The sequence below is a fragment of the Triticum aestivum genome, chromosome 7B (assembly GCF_018294505.1).
Source record: "Triticum aestivum cultivar Chinese Spring chromosome 7B, IWGSC CS RefSeq v2.1, whole genome shotgun sequence".
NCBI classification, from domain to species: domain Eukaryota; kingdom Viridiplantae; phylum Streptophyta; class Magnoliopsida; order Poales; family Poaceae; genus Triticum; species Triticum aestivum.
Genome location: NC_057813.1, coordinates 679,941,016 through 679,955,095, shown reverse-complemented (window position 1 = coordinate 679,955,095; position 14,080 = coordinate 679,941,016). Strand labels below are relative to the sequence as shown.

Below are 14,080 nucleotides of genomic sequence, written 5' to 3'. Positions count from 1 at the left end.
TAAATTTAAGGTTTGTTTTGAACTTTTTTCGCTGCGTGGCTCCACGCGAGGAGGCAGCAACCGGCGGAAAATGTAGCCGGTAACCAGCGGAGGCGGATCCTCTAACTTAGAGAAGTAAAGTCACGATGCTACAGTGTAATCATAGTGTAAAATAAAGAAGGAATGTTAGAGACATTTAGCAGATTATTTACTATTGATATTTACTGTAGATATAAATAATCTATAATTAATTTTATTTTACCATCAAATTGTTTGTATGTAATGATTATGAATTTACACATTAAATTTGCAATTTGCATTTTAATTTAAATCATTTTAGCCTTAATCATATCGATTGCAAGAAAGAAAGTTAGAGAAGTAACTTTTCTTCTTAATGTTAGAGGATCCGGTTCCGTAACCAGCGGGATCCTTACACTAAAAAAAAAGAATTACAGATGGAGAATGGACGCTGGCCGTTGGATCTTCCCACGGGCGCTCCACACCGGACACTGGACACAGAGCACACAGATCACCGCGTCCACCTCCCAAGCCACACACACTCACAATAAAACCCTAGCCGCCGCACTCACGGGCTCACTCATCATTAGTTTAAGTGTGAGGCAGCGGCGTGCATCGGCGCCGGAGGCGCGCTCCGCCTCTCCGCTCGCCCTGCTCGCCGCGGCCGATGACCGCACCACCCGAGACCGCGGCCACACGAAAAAACGGCGGCGATGAGGAGGCCCGGCCCTTGGCGCCGACCCGCGCTCCCGAGCGGCGGCGGCGTCGGATCCGGCCGCCCCGCGGGGCCAGCCCTCCCGTCCGCGCCGCGCCGCGTCGCCGCCGGCATGGAGGCCCGTGCTCGGGCAGCCGCCGCGGCGTCGTCGGCGTCGGTGCGGCGGCGGGGTCTTTGGGGACCGCGTGGCGGGGGACCGGCGCGGCTTCCGGTCGAGGGTTCCGGCGACGCCAAGCCGTAGATCTGAGCCGCCGTCTGCACCTCGCTTCCTCCCATGTTTCGATCTGGTACCCCACCCCACCACCTCATCTGTAAATGCAGTGATTGGGGTCGTCGTCGATCGCTCGCTGGTCCAGATCAGGGGGCGCCGCGTCCGGCCAGTTTATCCCCACCATTTCTTTTCGCCAAAATCCCCGCCTACTATAACCATTCAGTTAAACCAGGAAAGTTTGAGTCGTGTAGTTTATAATAGTGTGCAGATTAGTACAACGTGGCATAGACAATTCAATGTCGAACAATTTAGAATTTCAAATGCAGAATACATAACATTGCATGGACAACTCAATATCTGACAAAATAAAAGTGGAAAATAACATAGCATTTCAGTTGTTCTGAACAACTCGGACATTGGCTTTGGTTCCATGCCACTGTTGAGTCCTTCAATGCCGGCATGGCCACCGCTGCTCTGTCCCCTTCTCTTATTTTTTTAGTTTCGCAATGACTCGAACGTGGGATTTGGTTCCATGTGTGGGGGAACATGGGTTAAACCCTGGTGGGGTGGAAGCCCAACGGTTGGGGCGGATTTGGAAGGCGTGTAAACCCGTTAGGGTTCAATTGAAAGCGCATATAAGGTAGGCCGGGACACAACCCTCACTGGGGCTAAAACCACGTGGTTCAACCTTGTTTTGGTCGGATCCAGGTGGGGTTGGGATTAAACAAACAAGGCTTTAAGGGGTAGGGTAGGGATGGATTCAATGATTCGAGAAATCAAGGGGTGGCACAGCCAAAACCTTTATAAATACTTTGGTGACGTGGTGATGATCGCTAGCTATTTTGGTTGTGGAATTTTGCTTTTGTAAGGTGGAGATCACCACTGTCACCGTCAGTGGCAGAGTGTTACCAACAAATATTGGAACCTCGTTAGCATCATCATCTTTAACATCTTCACCACATCCTCAATCACCGTGCTCTTTGGTTCACAGGATTCTATAAACGAGAGAGAAGAGGTTTCAAGCATTGCTTGGTGCATGTACATTGAAGAATTCATGGATTGTGGGGGTATCAGTTAGAGCTGGATTTAAATTCCTTCACGAGCCCCCCGCATAAAGAGTGAGTTCTGTTTCTTCTCTTTTGATCAAATTCACCTGCAGCCAAGTATATGGCTGATGCATAATTTGTTGCTTAAGGGACCTGAAAAATATATTTGTATGAAGCTGTACAACACTAAGGTGAATCTTTATTGGCTGGTCAACTATGTTTGCTATATCCATTCGTTACAAACTGATTGATCTCTAATAATTAATGATGTGTTAATTTATCTACATATACTAATATTTCTTACATCTTTCGCTTAGTTACATGAATGTAAACTTCTATGCTGCAGTTTGAGAAAATTGGCAAATATTAAGCCTTGGGTCACAAATTATATATTTTATTCAATGTCAATCAAGGTTCATCCCATTGGTTCTCTGCCTTAAGAAAGGAAACAATGTTTCCAGTGGTAGTTATAACTTCGACTTGGATAATTCTCCAGCTGAATTGGTCCTCAGACCAGTAGTTTCCAACTCCGACAACATTACTAAGGGCATGTGATTATTGATGTGGCTATTATTCAAGTGAGCTTTAGCAACACAACCTGATTATCATATTAACCAATTGTTTAAACAAAATTATAGTGGGCTTTTAGAAAATTTGAGGAGGGTGTATATTGAGAAAATGCATGAATGGTAAGTTAGGTATATGCGAGTAGAGTGTATATTGATAAAATGCGTGAATATGCACTCTACTTGAATTTTCTGGACGTTCAAGAATATTTTTGTTCAAACATTTGTAAATATGATGGTTTCTATTCAGACTGCTGTTTAAGCTCATCTGGCATTGCTTTCTCTTGAACAGTAGTCACGTTATTAATGCACATGCCCTTAGCAATGCTGTCAGAGTTGGAAGCAACGGTTCTGAGCACCGGTTCAACTGAAGAAATATCAGATGCCGAGCCATGGAAACACTGTTTCCTTTCTTGAGTAATGTAGAGAACCAAGGGGATAAACCTTGTTCGACATAGGATAAAAGATATGCTTCATGGCACAAAGCTTGCTATTCGCCAATTTTCTAAACCTGCAGTGTAGAAATTTAGAATCATGTAATTAAGTGAAAGATGTAAAAAATATTAGTAGCTGTAGAATGATTACTGCATCATCATTTATGAGAAACCAATCAATTTGTGACGAGCGGATATAGCAAATGTAGTGACCAACCAATAAAGATTAACCCTGGTTTGCGTATGTTGCATGGCTTTATGATTGAGCTCAGTTTGTGGTTGCTGAACTGAATGGGCTTTCCATTTTGGCAAGTCTGCTAGAGTTGCTCATAGCTGGTCATGGCAATCAGATCTATAATCAAGAAACAAAATCCTGAGTCGGGGCTATGATGATTGACCATAGCTGATATTAGCATGCTCTCAACTTCTCAAGCAATCGAGGCACTTGTGGGTGTTCTGATAATGTGCTTATTTTAGTAGCCCTGTCCTTGGATGGTCATTTCTTATGAGTGATAACCAGGGCAGTTTCACCAAGGTAAGAACAGATTGATCTGGTGATGGAGACGCGAATCTGAGGCCACTGAAATGCAGATCTAGTTAGACGGAGGCCAGTATGTATCAGGAGACGAGAATAACCAATATCCTCACTGCCCTAGATAATTTTGCATGCTATGGATGACCACCAATTATTATGGGTTTTGTATGCCAAACAATGCTTTCCTTCTCTGTTTAATGCAAAAGTATTGTTTGTATTGCTATTGTTTGATGTTCCGCAAGGTTTGAGTTGTCTAATTTATAATAGTGTTTACAGATTAGTACAACATGGCATAGACAATTCAATGTCCAGCAGTTTAGAATTTCAAATGCAGAATACTTAACATTGCATAGAGAACTCAATATCTGACAAAAGGAAAGTGGAAAGTAACATAGCATTTCAGCTGTTCTGAACGACTTGGACATGGTGTTTGGTTCCACGTCATCGAGTCCTTCAATGCCGCCATGCCCGGTGCCGCTCTCACCTTCTTCTCTCTTTATTTTGTAACGACTCGAACATGGGGTTTGGTTCCACATGTGGGGCATGTGGGTTTAAATCCTGGCGCTGGTGGGGTGGAAGCCCGACGGGTTGGGGCGGGTTTGGAAGGCGTATAAACCCGGCAGGGTCCAATCGAAGGCGCATATAAGGTAGGTCGGGGTACAACACTCACTGGGGCCAAAACCACGTGGTTTCGGCCAGGTTTTGGTTGGATCCCAGTGTGGGTGGGATTAAACGAACAAGGCCTTAAGGGGTAGGATGGACTCAACGATGCAAGGAATTGACCCGTGGCACTGCCAGAACCTTTACAATTACTTTGTTGTGCTGATCGATAACTATTTTCATTGTGGAATTCTGCTTTTGTACGCCAGAGATCACCACCGCCACCGTCAGTGGCGGAGCGTTACCAATAAATATTGGAAACTCGTTATCATCATCATCATCATCATCATCATTATCACCTTCGTCTCTGTCTCAATAACCTTTGGTCCTCTTTGGTTCACAGGATTATACAAACGAGAGAGAAAAGAGGCTCCAGAAGTTCTTATAACCCAGCTCAAGTGGTTTCAAGCATTGCTTGGTGCAACTATATGTAAGAATTCACAGATCGTGGAGTATCATTTAGAGCTGGATTTTAATTCCTTAATGAGCCCCAGCATAAAGAGTGATAAAAAGTGAGTTTTGTTTCTTCTCTTTTGATCAAATTCCCCATGCAGGCAAGTATATTGCTGATGCATAATTTGTTGCTTCAGGGATCTCAAAAATATGATTTGTATGGAGCTGTACAACATTAGGGTGAATCTTTATTGGGTGGTCACCTACGTTTGCTATATCCATTTGTTACAAAATGATTAATTTCTAATAATAATGATGCGTTGAATTTATCTAAATATACTAATATTTCTTACATCCTTCACTCAGTTACATGATTCTAAAATTTGTACTCTGTAGTTCGAGAAAATTGGCAAATATTAAAGTTTTGAGTCATAAAGTATATATTTTATACCATGTCAATGAAGGTTCATTCCATTGGTTCTCTGCCTTAAGAATGGCAGTTATAACTTGGACTTTAATAATTCTCTAGCTGAATCGGTCCTCATACCAGTAGCTTCCAACTGCGACAACATTAGTAAGGGCAAGTGCATTATTGATCTGGTTATTACTCAAGAGAAAGCAATGTCAGAGGAGTTTTAGGAACAGTCTGAAGAGAAGCTGATTATTTATATTTGAGGAGAGTTTATATTCAGACTGCTGTTGAAGCTCATCTGGCATTGCTTTCTCTTGAAGTGTAGTCTCATTATTAATGCACTTGCCCTTAGTAATGCTGTCAGAGTTGGAACCTACTGGTCTGAGCAGCAGTTCAGCTGAAGAATTGTCAAAAACCGAGCCATGGAAACGTTGTTTACTTTCTTAAGTAATGTGGAGAACCAAGGGGATAAACCTTGCTTGACATAGAATGAAAGATATGCTTCGTGGCACAAAGCTTGATATTCGCCAATTTTCTAACCTACAACATAGAAGTTTAGAATCATGTAATTGGGTGAAAGATGCAAGAAATATTAGTAGCTGTAGTGATCATTTATGAGAAACCAATCAATTTGTGACAAGTGGATATAGCAAACGTAGTGACGGACCAATAATGATTAACCCCGGTTTGTGAATGGCGCATGACTTTATGATTATGCTCAGCTATGTTTTTAAAGCGTCCCTAAGGCGACGCCTAGGCGTCGAAGCGCTCCCCCTCCGCTTTGGAAAATCGACCGCTTTGGGCGCCTAGGCGTCCAAAGCGCCCGCCTAGGCGTCGCCTAGGCGCCAAAGCGCCCCCCCTCCCTAAGGCGGTAAGGCGTCGCCTTAAAAACATAGATGCTCAGTTTGTGGTTGCTGAACTGTGCTGTGCTGAATGGACTTTCCATTTTGGCAAGTCTGCTAGAGTTGCTCTTAGCTGGTTATAACAACCAGCTCCAATAATCAAGAAACAAAATCCTGATTCGGGGTGATGATGATTGACCATGGCTGATATAAGCATGTTCTCGAGCAATCAAGGAACCAGTGGGTATTTTGATCATGTGCTTATTTTAGTGGCCCTGCCCTTGGGTGGTCATTTCTTATGAGTGATAACCAGGGCAGTTTCACCAATGTAAGAACAGATTGATCTGGTGATGGAGACACTGGGGTAAGGGTTGTATGATTGTGCAAAGACGACTCTGAGGCCACTCAAATGCAGATCTGGTCTCAAGCACATTGTACCATGTTGTTGCCGTTCTGTATTTGTGTTTAGCACATCTTTGATTTGCAGAATTTTAAGAACACATCGAAGGGGATAGCATACTCTTTGTTGGTTCATCATATATCATATGATTTTGCATGTAGACATTACTATTGATTGATGCTCTGCAAGTTTCTTGTTCCACCTTATTTAAGTTTCTATGGATGACCACAAATTCTTACTGATTCTGTATGACAAACAATACCTTCCTTTTTTGGTTGATGTAAAAAAATATTGTTTGTATTGCTATTGCTTGATGTTCTGCAATATTCTGGTTACTCCTAATTTTTTGTGCACTATTTTGGCAGTTGCTTGGTCATTTGATCTTGAGCACTGCTATGCACACAATGGGTTCATGCACTACAAGTGATTTAGACCATTGGATCGCCTTCCTTTGGGTATTTGTGTGGCTTCTAATCAGGTCGTGCACAAATCGTGCGCCACAAATCGTGTGTACAGCACTTTCGTTTGATCTTTCCCTCTTTAGTTCTACTCACTCTTTATTGTTTGTTATCATTTTGCTACTCTCCAGAGATACTTTTGGTTTATCTTCTCTTACGTTTTTTTCCCTTAGTATAATATAATCTCTTTATGAACAAGTTGCACTTTGTTACACTAGGAAGACTTGCGTTCAGAAAATTATTGGTTGGATGACTTGTTTTAATTAGCTTTCATAATATGTTTATTTCTTCCCTACAAGTTGCCAGTTGCAGTGCTAAAAAATAACGATGCTAATGGTATTTTTTAGTGCTGGATTGTTAATGTAAAGAGTGACTGAGGTAGCATGTCGCATTTTCCTGCTTGTTGTAACCATAAGCAACGTGTTGACAGTTGACAGCTTTGATAGAGTGGCTGGGTTAATCTGTGCCATGAAGGTGATATTTCCTTATTGCTTTCTTTCGTTCCTGGTAAAGATTTTCCCAATTTTGTCTGTTTGCCAGTGAATTTTTTTGGATCATGCACCAGACAAAAGGTTGGTGAACTTTGAAGGGTACATGTTTTTACTAGCTTCTTAACTCCATTTTTTTTTGCTAAGCAAAGCCTTTGGGGTAATTATGTGTTGTCGCTGCTTTCTCTTTACATGTATAATTTTGCATTTCTTTGTCTTGCACTCTTCCTGGCTAGCTAGCTTATAACAGTGGCGGCCTTTGCACATTTAGACATACTCCCTCCTTCCCATAATATGAGAGCGTTTTCTACGCTACACTAGTGTCAAAAACACTCTTATTATGGGACAGAGGGAGTAGTAACTATTTGAAAGTTTGTCTATTGACAAAACATGGTCCGGGAAGACCACATCTTTCTGTAGAAGCCCATCTTGTCCGCTATGTATTTTAAAACAAAGTCCTGATTCGGGACAATGATGAATGACCATTGCTGATATAAGCACACACTCTAGCAATCAAGTAAGCTGTAGGTATTAAGTTGGATCCATCCTTGTCTCTTGGAGCCGTTTCGATCATGTACTAAGAGCAACTCTAGCAGATTCGTCATTATTTTGGTGGCTGTCCTTGGATGGTCATTTCTGATGAGTGATAACCTGGGGTCATTATTTTGGTGGCTGTCCTTGGATGGTCATTTCTGATGATAACCTGGGCAGCTCCACAATATAAACGGGTTGATTTTGTGATAAGAGATGATGGGGTTAGGTTATATGACCGAGCAAAGACAAATACAATTCTACTGCTACTTGAGCACAATGTGCTACACTGTTTCTCTCTCTCTCTCTTTTTCTGTATTGGAAGGTGTTGCTTATTTATGCTCCTGTGTTGATAGTTGTCCTGTATATATTTCTTCCCTTTCATACCTTTGTTGCCTAAGTTGTTCTTGCTATTTTTTGTTTCGTTCTTGCATCTGTCTGCACTATAGCTGTCCTGTATATACGCTCAAACAGATGCGTCTAGCACTATAGTGCTATATACATCAGTTTGAGCGTCAAGTAATTCCGGCCGGAGGGAGTATAAGATGTTCTACTGCCTCCAATTCAATATATACCTTTTTTCTGATTTGGATGTATATAGACGCATTTTAGTGTGTTTGAGTGAAACATCTTATATTTGTGAACTGAGGGAGTATATATATGGAGTAGTTTTGTTCCCTAGCAAGCTGTTTTAACCAGTGCATCATGCTTGTCATATACTTTTTGGATGCAACTGAGAGTGCATATGAGCATTAGATGGTGAGAATAACAAGTGGCGTGCTTGGTCAGTAATTTTGATAACGATTGAAACTAGTTCATCTTTACATGTGAGCCCTTGACAGGCTATGTATAATATAATCCCCCCTTGTCATCTTGGAAACTAGTTCCTGTATTTGTATCTATTGTTGGCAGAGCTGATGTCTACATGCTACTACCACAATTTTATGGCATGTTGATGCTATTTGTCAAATTATGTTTGTCAGCAATAAAATATTTTGGTTGTGGACAAAATATTTGGATCTTTGTATTTGTAAAATATTGATCCGAGTAATGACTCGATTTTGTCAACATATATAGTGTTGGTTAACAAAAAGATACTCTGTCCTGCAATATTAGACGTTTTTGCAAGCTAAATACTCCCTCTGTCCCGTAATATAAGAATGTTCTAGTGTCAAAAATGTTCTTATATTATGGGACGGAGGGAGTAGCTTGCAAAAATGTCTAATATTGTGGGATGGAGGGAGTAATATAACAAGGCTTTACTTGGATCGAATGGTGGCTGCAGGATTCAGCAAGGCCATCACGAGGATGAGCCGGTGGAGTGCACATCCGCATGGCGGTGCAGTTGGCTTGTCAGTCTTTGGTTGACATTTTTCAGTATCACCATCGGAGGGGACGTTTGCTTGACTTTTTGAATGTGAAAGCGGACCTCGTTTGTGGTGTTCCTTGAGTCGTACGGGCTATTGATCCTGCACTGCACCTGGGGGCATTACGGGCCTGGGCACCCACCCCACCAGTTAGGAGGAGAAGGTTATTTAGCCCGTCAGCTGATTCGTAAAGACCTGTCCGCGTGTCCCATTGTCTAGCATTTTTGCTTTCATCCATACCTCATTTTTTTTAATCCTATTTTTTTTTGATACTCTCAATTTCAAGAACTCCTTTCAAGGAAGGGTTTTGAGATCAAGATTTTAGAGGAGGCATGGGCGATATTTAGAATCGCCACAATCACACATGTGGGAGATGACAAGTGCATTATTCTGGGAGGACCGCTGGCTGCAGGGTCTAGGATCTCGTGCCCAAGCTATATGCACGCATTCCACGACGCACTAGGGCAACTAGAACAGTCTGGGGCATCCTTCAGGCGACGCTTGGGCACTCGACATTGGCCCGAACATCAACGAGGAGGTCCTGATAGGGCCGAGGCAACCTTGCTCATGGCGGATAACACTGGATCTATACCTGGCCAAACCTTGGGCCGGGCCGGGCTTCGGGCCGGGCCTTGCCAAGCCCGACACAAAAAACTCAGGCCCGAGCCCGGCCCGACCATCGGGCCTATGTTTTTGGACCGAGCCCAGCCCGAGCACGTAAAAGCCCGTCGGGCTTTGGGCCGGCCCGGCCCGACCCTTAGAAAATGGCAAAAATGACGGGCCCGGCCTGGCCTTCGGGCTCAAAAACTAGGCTTGAGCCCAGCCCGGGGGCAGCGTCGGGTCGGGCCGGGCCGGGCTTTTTCGGGCCGGGTCGGGCCGGGCCGGGCTTCCCATGGCCAGGACTAGCTGGATCACACTAAATGGGCTTGGGAGGACAATGAGCACTACTCGGCGATCTTGGCCTATGCCTCCAAATTTTGGGGCCTGGAAGTGGCTCCATATGCGGATCTGGCGTGAAGCCCAAAGCTCCGTCACAGTGCAGATTCTTTGATTGGCTTGCCGTACGGAACATATGTTGGACCTCAGATCGGCTATGTGGCCTACCCCACCAGTCGGCATGCCCCCTCTGCGATCAGGACATGGAGAAGATCAATCACATTATGCTCACTTGTGTTTTCGCCAGATTAGTATGGCACACGATACTAACAACTCTTAGCAAAGAACACTGAACACCAATGGTGGAGGCAGATTTGATCACATGGTGCAATTCGTGCACAGTGGCCAACATCACAATCAAGGACAGCCGCACCATCCTCTTACTAGGCCTGTGGGAGCCATGGAAGCATTGAAATGCTGTCGTTTTTGATGGTGCAACTCCATCCGTTGGGGTCGTGATTGCTAGGGTAGAGAGCAGGTGTCGAGCGTGGAAATCTGCTGGCCTCTTGAAGGGCGAATTCACCGCCTTCTTGGGAGAGCGTGTAGTTAGTTAGTTTTTGCTGGCGTACGGGCATGGAGTTCTTGCATGTAATCTATCGTAAGAACGAAATGTGGATGGGGCTTTTTACCCCCCTCTTCTTCTTTAATATACGATATGCACACTCGTGCGTATTCTAGAAAAAAAGCATGGGACTATATGCACATCATTGGGGGGCGACTACAATAGAAGAAGGGCCACCGGTGCAAAAATAGAAAAAATCGGTCTGGGCCATTAGATCCCGGCTGAATGGTCCAGATTCTAGTGGATGGATCTGAGCTAGGTACTTTGCAGAAAACACCCTTTGTTATAGTCATTTTGCTTTCAGGATCATCTTCTCCACCGTAGGAACGCAACAGAGCAGGCCCAAATCCCCCAACCTGCGGCCGCCTACTCTTGGACAAGCCCTGCCGACGGTGGCGGCGGGCCAGATCCGGTGCCTAGCCGGGCGATTGCGGCCAGTGGAGGTCCAGATCCAGCACTCCGCCGTCTCGTCGGCGGCGGTCTGGCTGCCCCGATGGACCTCCCATGTTTTAAGCTGCGGCCTTGTGCGGACAAGTACTCTGCTCCGACGTCCAGAGGACAACCTCGCTCCATCCTTTTTCCTACCCAACCAGACCATTCTCCACATGTCGCCTGCACCCCTGCCCGTCTAGCTTTGCCATCTGGGAACGCCTGAGAAGAAAACTACGGCCAGCCTTCTGGTATGCTTGTCTACCAGGTTGCTACGAGTTCTCATAGTTAATTCTGTAGCATTTCATTTCGAAAATATTTTGTTCAACTATCCATATCATCTACACCGTATTTTGGTCCTTCATCCCTGAAAGTACTTTTGCTTTAAAAAAAGTGTGCTTGGAGCATAGTAGTATGTTGTATCGTTGTTGGATGTTGTATAATTCTGCATCTTTGGAAATGATATGACTGGCAACATTTTGAAAATTCTAAGCATATGCACATTTAGTTTAGATAAACATATTTTTATCTTTAGTAGCAGTAGCTTGGAAGTTTACAATTACTTTTGGGCAAAGGCGCTATATTCAGAAGTATGCTTGATTAGTACAGTAGCAAACCCACTAGTATGTATACACATTTCTCTATACCAAATTCAGTTGATTTTGAGAGACCTTTATCCAGTGTTGATTAGCCATAACAAAAAAACACAATGTGTGCTTACTTAAAAATTTGGACTGGCCAACTAGTTTGTGCTCATCTGGGTTATGCTTGCTTTTAACTTGAGAGCAATAACATGGATATCCCTCTGTATGCTTGCCTGTGAGGTTGCAACCAATTTTTCTTAGTTGATTACGTAACATTTATTTAGGAAATCATTTTCGTTCAATGTCTGTACTGCAAACAATATCCCTCTGTATGCTTGTCTATGTGTGTATGTAGAAAAGAAGACATTCTTTCTGTGTATTTTTAATTTCCAAAAGGGGCACTTGCTCTAGAATAAAGGGACACAGGAATAGTGTGAGGAGTGAGTCCAGGAGAAGAAAAGAAGACCTGGAATTCATCAAAAGGACGCATGCAAGTCACCATTTGTAAGGGAGTGGTGTTCCATGATGCAAGGACATGCTCTAAGAAACAAATGACACAACAGTAGAGGTTCGTGCTTCTTGCTTTGAAGACTACCTATTTTTTTGTCTTCCTATTACTGCATAATACTATATGTTTTTAGATGAGTCATATTTGTTTGGTGTGAACCAATCAAGCTTAAGAGTGAACTAATCAAGCCATGACCTAGTGGAGTATCCAATTTTTTTATATTAAACTCTTTCCAATAAAAAGTATTATAACAGAAGATGTTATGTCGATGTACATATATTGTTCCTGCTTCACAATGTGAACAATTGCCATTGTTCTACGTCCATTATTAGGGTATCTTTTTGGTTTACTGGTCTGCACTTGTAGTGCTGCTGTCAGCAAAGATGTGTGCATGCAGGCAATGTTAGGGCACAAGATATAATTAGCAGGAAATGTCTGTTGGAAGGAGCAAATGCCTGATTGTTTTGACCTACTTGGGCTTGATTTGGGATAGACCTTCGGTTGCTAACCATCCATTGATCCATAATGTAATATCAATAGAGCAGTACAACTGGTCATAAGCTATTTGCGTTAAGCAAGTCTTACTGGGATGATGAGCCGCGAAAACTAATACAAGTGATCCGTCATTATCAAGCTGTGAATATATTTGCCATAAAATATTATTTTCCTTGTCTCTTCACTGGTCTAACATGTGCCTTTGTGCTGCAGCATCAAAATTTTACTTTTGTCATCTACGAGTTAGCAAAAGTACTTGAATTGCATTCTTAATTGTTCAATACATACGCGATTAGGATTAGAGAACATTATTTTCCTATTTCTTCCCTTGTAATGTAAACTATTTTTTTCCTTGTATTTCTAGATGCGCTCTCACAACCGGAAACATCAGGCCTACAGATGGATAGAAGAAGCTCTTATCAAAGTCTCCCCTTTCTGACAATTGAGAGAATTTCTCTGCAAGATAAATTTAACTCTATTCTTGATCATGCATCTGTATGTGCCTATGCTCAACTGAATTGGGTTTGCTTGGTGTGATCTTTCCCAGAACAAGAACCTTCATGAGAAAGTAGTAGAATTGGAGGGAAAGGGTAGAGCTTTTTGTTATGTACCATCAAGATATTAGTCCTTAATACTCTGTCTTGCTGGCCATGTACTAAAAATGGTGCTACCATGCCTCATCAAGATATGTATGCTTGTGATATGCTCAATCTGGGATGGTCCAGTCTGATGTTTTGTTATGCTTCAAAAGGTGACTGAATCTGTGCCATAAGCCGTCATTGGACAAAATGAATGGAGAGGGAGATGAAATACTTGAGGTGGTTGCTGCAAAAGTTCTGTTTTATAACTAATTGCTAATAGGGGGGTTTTCGTAGAAATGTACATTAAGTGGCTGAGATTCTTCCACCAGAATCTGTGCCATCCACCTACGATCCAATGGCTCATGGCTGTTTTTCTATTTTTGCACTGGTGGCCCTTCTATTGTAGTCGTCCCCTGGACAGTGTCCAACACACAATTCTGCATGTTGCCTTTTTGGTTTTGCTAATAATATTTAGTAAAAATACCAAAATTTTGATAGATGGCGCTCAAAGCATTAGCACTCTAAATTGCGCTATAGCACACTCCCATGGCTACGAAAGGATGCCCCCTCTGTTGCTTGAGTCGTACGAGCAATTGATCGCGCACTTCACCTGGTCCTTGTTGTCGGTCGAGAGCGCATCCGGAAAGAAATGTTGAGTTGACGTCAAGGCAAATCTACACAATTCCATTCATACGTCATTTTTCAAGGACTCCTTTTCAAGCACGGGACTATCAAACCCATTCAGCGTCGCGCAAAGGCGCTCGCTGGGCTATGCCACGTCATTTTCCACAGTGCGAGCAGAAAAAAGAAAAGAAAGAAGATAACGCAGGAGATCAACAAGCCATCAATTCCTTCCCTGGGAAGGCAACTCCCGTGTCGAGCCGCCGCCTTCTCTCCCCTTCCCTCACAACACCTTCTCTCTCTCTCGTC

General features: G+C 43.2%; 2 long non-coding RNA genes across 2 annotated transcripts; both read left to right on the top strand.

Annotated features, from left to right (window-relative positions):
- Window positions 1-538: 538 nt before the first annotated feature.
- LOC123163212 (uncharacterized) lies at window positions 539-5,678 on the top strand. Its single transcript, XR_006481790.1, has 3 exons — window positions 539-999; window positions 1,915-2,041; window positions 4,508-5,678. It is a non-coding gene; the product is annotated as an uncharacterized lncRNA (long non-coding RNA).
- A 4,185-nt stretch (window positions 5,679-9,863) lies between these two features.
- LOC123163211 (uncharacterized) lies at window positions 9,864-13,279 on the top strand. The gene is made up of 2 exons (XR_006481789.1): window positions 9,864-12,134; window positions 12,934-13,279. It is a non-coding gene; the product is annotated as an uncharacterized lncRNA (long non-coding RNA).
- The last annotated feature ends 801 nt before the right edge of the window (window positions 13,280-14,080 follow it).